This window comes from Triturus cristatus, chromosome 10 (assembly GCF_964204655.1).
Source record: "Triturus cristatus chromosome 10, aTriCri1.1, whole genome shotgun sequence".
Taxonomy (NCBI): Eukaryota; Metazoa; Chordata; class Amphibia; order Caudata; family Salamandridae; genus Triturus; species Triturus cristatus.
Genome location: NC_140593.1, coordinates 490,250,115 through 490,262,884, shown reverse-complemented (window position 1 = coordinate 490,262,884; position 12,770 = coordinate 490,250,115).

Genomic DNA, 12,770 nt, shown 5'->3' with positions numbered 1-12,770 from the left:
TTGCCATAAGTTGGCAGGGTATGCTCAGACGTGAGTCCCTTGCTCACTTTGCCACTGGATTCAAGCAAGCCTGGCTGAAGACGGCTGAAATGCCAGAAACCGGTCCTAGGAAGCTTGTTTTCGGTCCAGGGAAGGCATGGCTTGGCAGTTCGGGCTGGACTGTTCCCATGAGGCACAGGGTCAGACTGATTTGCATATGGCCATGTCTGAACTGAGGTGGCAGAGTGGGCTAAAGAACAGTGATGGATCAAACTCAGATCTGTTGACTGGGTGTGAGTGTTTGATTGGTTCTGATGCTCCGTCCATCACCAACCCCTTTTGTACCGCTTTGTTTGCCATAAGTTGGCAGGGTATGCCCTTGCTCACTTTGCCACTGGATTCAAGCAAGCCTGACTGAAGACGGCTGAAATGCCAGAAACCGGTCCTAGGAATCTTGTTTCCGGTCCAGGGAAGGCGCTTGGCAGTTCGGGCTGGACTGTTCCCATGAGGCACAGGGTCAGACTGATTTGCATATGGCCATGTCTGTACTGGGGTGGCAGAGTGGGCTAAAGAACGGTGATGGATCAAACCCAGATCTGTTGACTGGGTGTGAGTGTTTGATTGGTTCTGATGCTCCGTCCATCACCACCCCCTTTTGTACCGCTTTGTATGCCATAAGTTGGCAGGGTATGCTCAGACGTGAGTCCCTTGCTCACTTTGCCACTGGATTCAAGCAAGCCTGGCTGAAGACGGCTGAAATGCCAGAAACCGGTCCTAGGAAGCTTGTTTCCGGTCCAGGGAAGGCATGGCTTGGCAGTTCGGGCTGGACTGTTCCCATGAGGCACAGGCTCAGACTGATTTGCATATTGCCATGTCTGAACTGGGGTGGCAGAGTGGGCTAAAGAACGGTGATGGATCAAACCCAGATCTGTTGACTGGGTGTGAGTGTTTGATTGGTTCTGATGCTCCGTCCATCACCACCCCCTTTTGTACCGCTTTGTTTGCCATAAGTTGGCAGGGTATGCTCAGACGTGAATACCTTGCTCACTTTGCCACTGGATTCAAGCAAGCCTGGCTGAAGACGGCTGAAATGCCAGAAACCGGTCCTAGGAAGCTTGTTTCTGGTCCAGGGAAGGCATGGCTTCGCAGTTCGGGCTGGACTGTTCCCATGAGGCACAGGGTCAGACTGATTTGCATATGGCCATGTCTGAACTGGGGTGGCAGAGTGGGCTAAAGAACGGTGATGGATCAAACCCAGATCTGTTGACTGGGTGTGAGTGTTTGATTGGTTCTGATGCTCCGTCCATCACCACCCCCTTTTGCACCGCTTTGTTTGCCATAAGTTGGCAGGGTATCGCTCAGACGTGAGTCCCTTGCTCACTTTGCCACTGGATTCAAGCAAGCCTGGCTAAAGACGGCTGAAATGCCAGAAACCGGTCCTAGGAAGCTTGTTTTCGGTCCAGGGAAGGCATGGCTTGGCAGTTCGGGCTGGACTGTTCCCATGAGGCACAGGGTCAGACTGATTTGCATATGGCCATGTCTGAACTGGGGTGGCAGAGTGGGCTAAAGAACGTTGATGGATCAAACCCAGATCTGTTGACTGGGTGTGAGTGTTTGATTGGTTCTGATGCTCCGTCCATCACCACCCCCTTTTGTACCGCTTTGTTTGCCATAAGTTGGCAGGGTATGCTCAGACGTGAGTCCCTTGCTCACTTTGCCACTGGATTCAAGCAAGCCTGGCTGAAGACGGCTGAAATGCCAGAAACCGGTCCTAGGAAGCTTGTTTCCGGTCCAGGGAAGGCATGGCTTGGCAGTTCGGGCTGAACTATTCCCATGAGGCACAGGGTCAGACTGATTTGCATATGGCCATGTCTGTACTGGGGTGGCAGAGTGGGCTAAAGAACGGTGATGGATCAAACCCAGATCTGTTGACTGGGTGTGAGTGTTTGATTGGTTCTGATGCTCCGTCCATCACCACCCCCTTTTGTACCGCTTTGTGTGCCATAAGTTGGCAGGGTATGCTCAGACGTGAGTCCCTTGCTCACTTTGCCACTGGATTCAAGCAAGCCTGGCTGAAGACGGCTGAAATGCCAGAAACCGGTCCTAGGAAGCTTGTTTCCGGTCCAGGGAAGGCATGGCTTGGCAGTTCGGGCTGGACTGTTCCCATGAGGCACAGGCTCAGACTGATTTGCATATGGCCATGTCTGAACTGGGGTGGCAGAGTGGGCTAAAGAACGGTGATGGATCAAACCCAGATCTGTTGACTGGGTGTGAGTGTTTGATTGGTTCTGATGCTCCGTCCATCACCACCCCCTTTTGTACCGCTTTGTTTGCCATAAGTTGGCAGGGTATGCTCAGACGTGAATACCTTGCTCACTTTGCCACTGGATTCAAGCAAGCCTGGCTGAAGACGGCTGAAATGCCAGAAACCGGTCCTAGGAAGCTTGTTTCTGGTCCAGGGAAGGCATGGCTTCGCAGTTCGGGCTGGACTGTTCCCATGAGGCACAGGGTCAGACTGATTTGCATATGGCCATGTCTGAACTGGGGTGGCAGAGTGGGCTAAAGAACGGTGATGGATCAAACCCAGATCTGTTGACTGGGTTTGAGTGTTTGATTGGTTCTGATGTTCCGTCCATTACCACCCCCTTGTGTACCGCTTTGTTTGCCATAAGTTGGCAGGGTATGCTCAGACGTGAGTCCCTTGCTCACTTTGCCACTGGATTCAAGCAAGCCTGGCTGAAGACGGCTGAAATGCCAGAAACCGGTCCTAGGAAGCTTGTTTCCGGTCCAGGGAAGGCATGGCTTGGCAGTTCGGGCTGGACTGTTCCCATGAGGCACAGGGTCAGACTGATTTGCATATGGCCATGTCTGAACTGGGGTGGCAGAGTGGGCTAAAGAACGGTGATGGATTAAACCCAGATCTGTTGACTGGGTGTGAGTGTTTGATTGGTTCTGATGCTCCGTCCATCACCACCCCCTTTTGTACCGCACTGAGTAAGTGTGCCTGCAATGGTATGTTGCATGGAGGAACTTGGATTCCATTTTGGGAAACCCAGGCATGGCAGGGGTGGTTCCTCCACTAGGGCGGAAGAGGCTTGCCCCACTGCTTTCTCGCAGTGCGAGAAGCAGAAACATAAAATGGTAATAATTTTATGTTTGCGGGTGGCGGGGCTGGTCTGCGATCAGAGCTGGACAGGGGATGAGTGGTGTGCCCACTCCTTAGTCCGCATGACAGGGTAAGTCGGCCCTCTAGGGCCGACCAAACTTGTGATGCACACTCTGCCCTTCTCCAGGCAGGCTGCAATGCAGCCTACATGGAGAACATTCCCGGGCCATTAGCCCCTGGCATTGTGATTGGCTAGGGGTGGGAGCCTTGCCGCCTGCTTACTGTTCCTGCCAGAGGCTGTAGAGCAGGAGAGGAGCAGAGACAACACATGACCCGGCCGGCAGGAAGGTAAGTTACATTTTTTTATTACTATTAAATTAACCCCTATAGTCCACCCTCCCTCCCCCCCCCCCCCCCCCCCATTCGCGAGTCATAACGGGACCGCAAATGAAACCAGGACTGCATTGTGAATACTTGAATCGCAATTAAGGAATATGTAGGAATCACAATTATAATTGCGAAACCTACATACATTGCATTTTGTGAGTCCTTAATAGCGAATCGGTAAAATTCGCTATTAAGGACTCGCAAACTACAATGATGATACATCTGCCCCTTAATTTTTAAAAATACATATCTCAAATTCTACTCATTGGATTTTTGTTGTTTTGGTCTTGTTCTACTCAGATAAATATTCTCTCTCAATTATTCTATACCTGTGTGGAGTCTTTTTGTGGTTTTTTCTTTGAATTACTGTAATGTAAGTATTACACAAATACTTTACACATTGCCTCTTAAGTTTCTCCTGACTGCTCTGTGCCAAGCTGCCAGAGTGTGAGCACAGGTTAATTTATGGTTGTATCTGACTTACTCTGACTAGGGTGGTGGTCCCTAATTGGACAGGATGCACACCTCTGCCAACTTGATACCCCATTAGTAACAGTGGTGATCTTCGGTGAGGATAAGACTTGTGTTTGTGTAATATAGTAATTCACTGTTTACTACAACTCTACACATATTTGAACCCATTCTCCATGATTAGCATTTTTGCTCTGTCCTTTGCTAATTGGCATTTTTTATTTTTCTATTCTCCCTGATTGGCATTTTTTTTAACCTAAAATCATGTCTCTCACTGGTGAACCAACAGCTACACCTGCACCTGCACAATTGGAGTATGAGCTTACCAACTTGGTGAGTTACACAGTGGCCCAGCTCAAGATATTCTGCCAGTAGTTTCAGGTTTCTATGAAGGGCTTCATCAGAAAGGTGGAGTTGCAAAAGGCCCTGACGGCCTACATAGAACAAGTGATGCAAGACCTGTGGTCTCAGAGGAGGAGTGTGAGATTTTGGATGAGAATGAGAATCTAGACCAGGAGGCTCTGGGACTGCCTGCAGGCCAGGAGGCCAACAACTTGCCAAGAGTAGTGGGCCCTACCAAGGCAGGGAGCATTGCCTCCTCAAGGAGTCTGCCCCCCAGAGGAACTGGCTTACAGGAGGGAGGAGAGAAAACTAAAGCTAGAGCTGGCCAAGATGCCGTTTGAGAAAGAACAGGCTTTAGAGGAGAAGACGTTGTCTCTAGAGGAAAGGAAACTAACGCATGAGCTCAACTTCAAAGAGCTGGACCTCAGAGCCCTACAAGTGGGGTCCAGCAACAGCAATGGTGGCAGCATACCTGCAGTGTCTTCACATGAGTCCAGATTTCATATCCCAAAAGATATGGTGCCCAGTTACAATGTGAGGGATGACATAGATAGATAGCTGGCAGCCATTGAAGTGTCTTTAAAAGTTCATAGGGTGCCAGAGGAGTTCTGGCAGGGTAGTCTTTGGCGGTACATGCCCAAAGTGGGGAGGACATAAACTCCTCACAATACAGGTGGGGGAACAGACAAACTACACTGCCATGAAGGCCATTTCAGACAGAAAGTTTGGTTTGACACCCAACAAGTACGGACAATGATTCAGGGCTAGTCACATATTCTCTACACAAGCATAGGTGGATTTTCTGGACTATGCTGGTAAGACACTGAAGGGCTGGGTGAGGGGCAGCAAGGTTGATGATTTTGAAAGGTTGTACAACTTATGTTTAAAGGAGCACATTCTTGATAATTGTTTTCCAGAGCTGCGCCAACACCTGGTGGAAAGCAGGCTGACTAACTCTAGGAAACTTACTGAGGAAGCGGACATCAGGGTCAGGACCAGAGTGTCAAGAAAGGTACCTGGGGTGATCCCAAGAAGGGTGATTCAGGTTCCCTCCAAGAGAGTGAGGGGAAGGTCAAGAGAGGCCCAGACAGGTCCCAGGGTAAGGGAGATGGAAAGGGTTCTCATGTCACTACTGAGAAGGAAGGATGTACTGGTGGGCGGTGGCCCGGGGCACCCCCATCTCCAACCATGCTGCTTTGATTGTTCCGAGTTAGGATATAAGCAGGGGGACTCTGTCAGTCCAAAGAAGCCATCCATTGGTGGGAATCCTACAGGGGTAGTCTATGTGGCCTTAGTTCAAGTTAGTCGCCAGGGCAGGTCATAGAACATGCCATGATCTTCCTCAGCTGTGCGATAGGCTCAGAAGATTAGTTGGTGATCCCTGATGATGGGAGTCATCACTTCCACCAGGTGGGAGTGAATGGGGTCCCAATTACTGCTCTGAGGGATACTGGGGCTAGCAGGACCATGGTTGTGGAAGAGCTAGTCCTCCCAGAGCATTACACCGGCGAGGTGTGTAGAGTAATTCCAGCCCATGGGCAGGACTTTTTCCGCCCTATGGCCCTGGTGTGCCTACAGTGGGGTGAGGTGGTGACCCAGAGAAGGAACATAATTAGCCCTCAGATGCCCATTAACTGCATTCTGGGGAATGAGTTGCCCCCAGTGTCAGGAGAGCGGGAAGGGGTGGCTGCCACAGGCGTCCCATCAGTTCAGTTTTCTAGGGGTACCACTCCTAAAAGGAGGTACAGAACCCCAGATGGAGGTGCAGGGGGAGAAAGGACTCATCCCTAACTCCTGTCCAGCCCAAGGGTAGAGACCCTGGGTTGGTGGACTAGTTGCTGTATACCACCCCTGAACTGGTGGGAGGTGGAGTGGATAAAGGATGCAAGGCACCTGAGGCTACACCCCACTACTCTGAGAAATCACACAGTACAGAGACGCCTGGATGGCCTGGGGTCTGGCTCTTGACACTGACAACTGTCAGTGGCGTCTGTTGGTTGCTGTTCCTGTGGACAGAATTTTCCTTGGGTTGGGGACATAAGTCAGACTGAAGGGGTAGAATGGACCGCATAACTTTGTTGGCCATGCTGGTACTGTCTGCCTACTGGGAAGCATATGTGAGGAAATTAAGGTTAGGTGCTGCACCGATGGGACCCCTAGGTCAGGAGAAGGATTCCCCATGGGTTGGCTTAGTGGCCCCAGAGAGCATAGACATAGGGATCCAACTGGGTTCAGACAGGCGTAGGACTGGCAAGTACCCCTGCAATAGTGGGCCATTGTCCAGGTGTTATTGCCCTAAGCAGGTAAGTCCATCAAGTCATTGATTAGGCTACCCTGGCTTAAGGCTTGGGGGTGGGGGTGGCCCTTTTTGCATGATCACCCCAAAACATTTTGTCTTCCTCCTCTTTTTCTTCTGTTGACCTTAGGACTCTGAGGGCTTTACCACTGCTAACCTGTGCTAAAGTATACATGCTTCTCCACTAAAAATTGTGACATTGGTGTATACCGGATTGGCTTATTTAGTTTACCAGTAGGTCTCTTGTAAATTTGGATACCATATACCCAGGGCCTGTAATCTAAATGCTACTAGTGGAACTGCAGCCCTGATTGTGCCACTCACCCAAGTAGCCTTTCAAACCTGTCTCGGGCCCGCCATTGCATGGCCTGTGTGTGTAGTTTACTGCCATTTCAATTTTGTATTTAAAGTCACTTGTTATCAGGATTGAATCTGGTACGATGAACGTTGGAACGCGTTCTTTGCTCTACTGGGCACACAGAGGCAGCTGGACCCCAACATTTCCCGGAAACCATCCGATGAACACTGAACCAGAGACACCAGTGCTCATCCGATGATCCCAAGGGAAGGGGGTTTGGGAACAAACAATAAACTAAAATAACTAATTAAAATAAAAAGATAAAATAACGAAAGAAACAACTGATGCTTGTTCGTGCTGGTGGAGAAGCAAACTCTAGGTCACAGAACAATCTGGGACGTTATCCTAAAACTAGGAAAAGTAGGAGACCAGCTCCTGCAGCAATTTTCAAAAGAAACACAAATAAACAATGACTAGTAATGCATACATTTCTTCATTAGGTCAAGATCAATGGTACCTTTAGAGTCAGGTGACAAAATCAAAAAATACACTCGCACCTTACTGGGCCAAAGAAAACCACACACAAGCACACATTACACACTTATGTAAAGAGTGAAACATAATCTGCATAATGCCGCAGTATATCCAAGGCTTGAGAGCGTTATCAAGACCTTCCTTCAGGGGGAAATAGAGACGTATCAACTGAACAAATAAGTACTTCAATAGCTATATAGTTATATATTCAAAGAACAATGCAAGAATCACATGTAGCACATGATAAATAAACTACAGTATTTTGGCTTGACAGCATGACTTAGTCGTAGCAGGAGCATGAGGGAACTGTGACACACAGGAAACAAAGTCAGGAAGTCTCCGACTGAGAAGTGCTCCGTGCGCAAAGATCCCCCCGGTCAATAGAAATCAGCCGTGAGCAAGAGGCAAGAAAAACCATTAAAGGCTGGAGACTTATCTGCAATGAGCAGGAGCAGAGACCGCCCAGGAATCTTCCGAGCGGCACCTGCTGAAAAGAACTTTCCAGCCGCAGGACCGCATAGCAGGGAAAACGCAATGCGAAGCATTGGAAGCGTGTCCGGGCGGGTTTAAATACCTCAACCAATCTAAGATAGCCCCCACAAGGTCGATGAGTCACATAACGGGTGTCCCAGCTGCAGAGGGCCGCTCTTAGCCTGTGAAATAAGAGCGCAGGACCAGCCGCTAAGGGCCTTCCCAGCCGAGCGAAGAGACGCGGCCCCAGCCGCCACAGGACCAGCCTCCTCTTTTGCTGGTGCTGCATCTAACTCTGGTGCGGGCTGTGGAGGGAAGATAAGGAAAACCACAACAACCAGAAACCACAAACATAACAGGGCACTTTGTATATGTATAAGTATGTTTTTCTTCCCTAGGGAACATTGGGGGGGGGAAGGGTAAGAGCCTAGGGCGAGGTGTGCGTGATGTAAAAGATACTGCTAGGAGCCCCAACCCGACACGCAGTCTTCCTGGGAAGGGTGTATGTCAGGGGAATGTACCTAGTGCCCTGAGGGCCCCCCTGGTCAGTAACCCCAAACCGGCTGGGGCATGGATGGTGGTAGGCAGTCCGGTGGATCCTGATAGTACCCCAGTCCAAGGCCCGGTGACAGGGCCAAGTTTGTGGGGATTACGCTGATGGAATATACGCAACAAACGAGGAGCATGGATATGAGATGTTAATTTCCAGGTGCGTTCCTGTGGGCCATATCCTTTCCAAGCCACCAGGTAATATAAAGTAACTCTGGTTCAGCGAGAATCTCAAATAAAACTTACTTCATGTTCTAAATGACCCTCAACATCCACTGGAGGCGGTGGAGTGAAGTGTCAAGTGTTTGGATAGGTAGGTTTTAAGAGGGACACGTGAAAAGTAGGATGAATTTTTGAATGAGCCGGTAAAGCCAGGTGTACTCCTGATTTCTGATATAGTTCTAAAATGGGGAATGGACGGATGTACCGAGGCTGAAATTTACGAGGCCCTTTTAAGCGTAAGTGTTTGGTGGATAACCACACTTGCTGGTCCACTTGATAAGAAGGAGCCTGATGTCTTTCTGTCTGCGTACTGCTTTTACAATAGCTTTGCACATGTCATGTTCTTTTTTAGTTCTTCGAGAACCTGTTGGTGCAAGGTGTGTTTTTGAGCTAAGAGTTTGGGACAGGGTGAATGCTTTGTCAGCAACAAGGAAGTTCTGGGATGTTACTCATAAAGAGCTTAGAAGGGTGAGAATCCGCTGGATGAATTTACTACGTTGTTATGAGCAAATTCTGATAGCCAAAGGTGATCAACTCATAATTCTTGTTCGGTAACATAAATTCGTAATAATTGTTCAATCTCCTGGTTGGTTCTCTCAGTTTGCCCATCGGACTCCGGGTGATAGGCGGAAGATAGATCCACCGAAATGTTAAATAAGTCACAAATCACTCCCCAGAAGTATGAAACAAATTGTGTTTCACGGTCTGAAATGATGCGTGATGGTAAACCATGGAGACACTGCTTCGCTCCTGAGGCGGAAGCCGGGAGCAACGATAGTTTTTAATCCTTAAAATTTAATTTTGTGTTTCTTAACTTGCTGAGCATTCACCCCCCCACCCTTATTTCCCCTCCATTCTCCTACCTGCACAGTCGTTTCTGGCGCTGTAGCGGGTCTTGGGGAGGAGCGCTGACATCGTTGGGGAAGCCCTGGGGGACGCTGATCACGCTCGGCCACGCCCACTTTCAGCTGCATTTAATCGCGCCCCTGCTTGCGCGCAACCAGACACTGCTTCACTCCTGAGGCGGAAGCTGGGAGCAACGATAGTTTTTAATCCTTAAAATTTAATTTTGTGTTTCTTAACTTGCTGAGCATTCACCCCCCACCCTTATTTCCCCTCCATTCTCCTACCTGCACAGTCGTTTCTGGCGCTGTAGCGGGTCTTGGGGAGGATCGCTGACATCGTTGGGGAAGCCCTGGGGGACGCTGATCACGCTCAGCCACGCCCACTTTCAGCTGCATTTAATCGCGCCCCTCCTCGCGCGCAACCAGACACTGCTTCACTCCTGAGGCGGAAGCCGGGAGCAACGATAGTTTTTAATCCTTAAAATTAAATTTTGTGTTTCTTAACTTGCTGAGCATTCACCCCCCACCCTTATTTCCCCTCCATTCTCCTACCTGCACAGTCGTTTCTGGCGCTGTAGCGGGTCTTGGGGAGGAGCGCTGACATCGTTGGGGAAGCCCTGGGGGACGCTGATCACGCTCGGCCACGCCCACTTTCAGCTGCATTTAATCGCGCCCCTGCTCGCGCGCAACCAGACACTGCTTCACTCCTGAGGCGGAAGCCGGGCGCAACGATAGTTTTTAATCCTTAAAATTTAATTTTGTGTTTCTTAACTTGCTGAGCATTCACCCCCCACCCTTATTTCCCCTCCATTCTCCTACCTGCACAGTCGTTTCTGGCGCTGTAGCGGGTCTTGGGGACGAGCGCTGACATCGTTGGGGAAGCCCTGGGGGACGCTTATCACGCTCGGCCACGCCCACTTTCAGCTGCATTTAATCGCGCCCCTGCTCGCGCCCAACAAGACACTGCTTCACTCCTGAGGCGGAAGCCGGGAGCAACGATAGTTTTTAATTCTTAAAATTAAATTTTGTGTTTCTTAATTTGCTGAGCATTCACCCCCCACCCTTATTTCCCCTCCATTCTCCTACCTGCACAGTCATTTCTGGCGCTGTAGCGGGTCTTGGGAGGAGCGCTGACATCGTTGGGGAAGCCCTGGCGGACGCTGATCACGCTCGGCCACGCCCACTTTCAGCTGCATTTAATCGCGCCCCTGCTCGCGCGCAACCAGACACTGCTTCACTCCTGAGGCGGAAGCCGGGAGCAACGATAGTTTTTAATCCTTAAAATTAAATTTTGTGTTTCTTAACTTGCTGAGCATTCACCCCCCACCCTTCTTTCCCCTCCATTCTCCTACCTGCACAGTCGTTTCTGGCACTGTAGCGGGTCTTGGGGAGGAGTGCTGACATCGTTGGGGAAGCCCTGGGGGACGCTGATCACGCTCGGCCACGCCCACTTTCAGCTGCATTTAATCGCGCCCCTGCTTGCGCGCAACCAGACACTGCTTCACTCCTGAGGCGTAAGCCGGGAGCAACGATAGTTTTTAATCCTTAAAATTTAATTTTGTGTTTCTTAACTTGCTGAGCATTCACCCCCCACCCTTATTTCCCCTCCATTCTCCTACCTGCACAGTCGTTTCTGGCGCTGTAGCGGGTCTTGGGGACGAGCGCTGACATCGTTGGGGAAGCCCTGGGGGACGCTGATCACGCTCGGCCACGCCCACTTTCAGCTGCATTTAATCGCGCCCCGTCTCGCGCGCAACCAACACTGCTTCACTCCTGCGGCGGAAGCCGGGAGCAACGATAGTTTTTAATTCTTAAAATTAAATTTTGTGTTTCTTAATTTGCTGAGCATTCACCCCCCACCCTTATTTCCCCTCCATTCTCCTACCTGCACAGTCATTTCTGGCGCTGTAGCGGGTCTTGGGAGGAGCGCTGACATCGTTGGGGAAGCCCTGGCGGACGCTGATCACGCTCGGCCACGCCCACTTTCAGCTGCATTTAATCGCGCCCCTGCTCGCGCGCAACCAGACACTGCTTCACTCCTGAGGCGGAAGCCGGGAGCAACGATAGTTTTTAATCCTTAAAATTAAATTTTGTGTTTCTTAACTTGCTGAGCATTCACCCCCCACCCTTCTTTCCCCTCCATTCTCCTACCTGCACAGTCGTTTCTGGCGCTGTAGCGGGTCTTGGGGAGGAGTGCTGACATCGTTGGGGAAGCCCTGGGGGACGCTAATCACGCTCGGCCACGCCCACTTTCAGCTGCATTTAATCGCGCCCCTGCTTGCGCGCAACCAGACACTGCTTCACTCCTGAGGCGTAAGCCGGGAGCAACGATAGTTTTTAATCCTTAAAACTTAATTTTGTGTTTCTTAACTTGCTGAGCATTCACCCCCCACCCTTATTTCCCCTCCATTCTCCTACCTGCACAGTCGTTTCTGGCGCTGTAGCGGGTCTTGGGGACGAGCGCTGACATCGTTGGGGAAGCCCTGGGGGACGCTGATCACGCTCGGCCACGCCCACTTTCAGCTGCATTTAATCGCGCCCCGTCTCGCGCGCAACCAGACACTGCTTCACTCCTGAGGCGGAAGCCGGGAGCAACGATAGTTTTTAATTCTTAAAATTTAATTTTGTGTTTTTTAACTTGCTGAGCAGTCACCCCCCACCCTTATTTCCCCTCCATTCTCCTACCTGCACAGTCGTTTCTGGCGCTGTAGCGGGTCTTGGGGAGGAGCGCTGACATCGTTGGGGAAGCCCTGGGGGACGCTGATCACGCTCGGCCACGCCCACTTTTTACCCTTATAAGAGGATGCCTCCTTCCCGACCGCCCAGCGGACGCGTGCAGCGGGCGCGCCGGTGGCGTGCCAAAGGCAAGCCCGGCTGCGCCAGTCTGCGCCAGGCCGGGACCCGGGGCCTCTCCTCACGCCACCTGCGTCTCATATTCCACTGCTCATTTGATTACTTATTGGGCCAACTAGCCTATTAACAAATCTGTGGAGGATCTTCTACATACTCTTGGCATCCTTCAGCCGAATTACACCAACCCATCGACCGATTTGCTTTGGTCGCTCCCGCCAGCATCATTGCCGTCACACCTGCATCCGCCCCTCTACCCCGCACATGTCCTCCCCCTTTGGCCACTATTTACCTTCTCAACACTCGCTCTGCAGTCAAACATCAAGTAGAGCTCTTTGACCTTTTGGAAACTGCCAAGCCTGACGTCCTATTCTTGACCGAAACCTGGTTTACCCCTGACTCTTTGCCTGATGTTTTAGC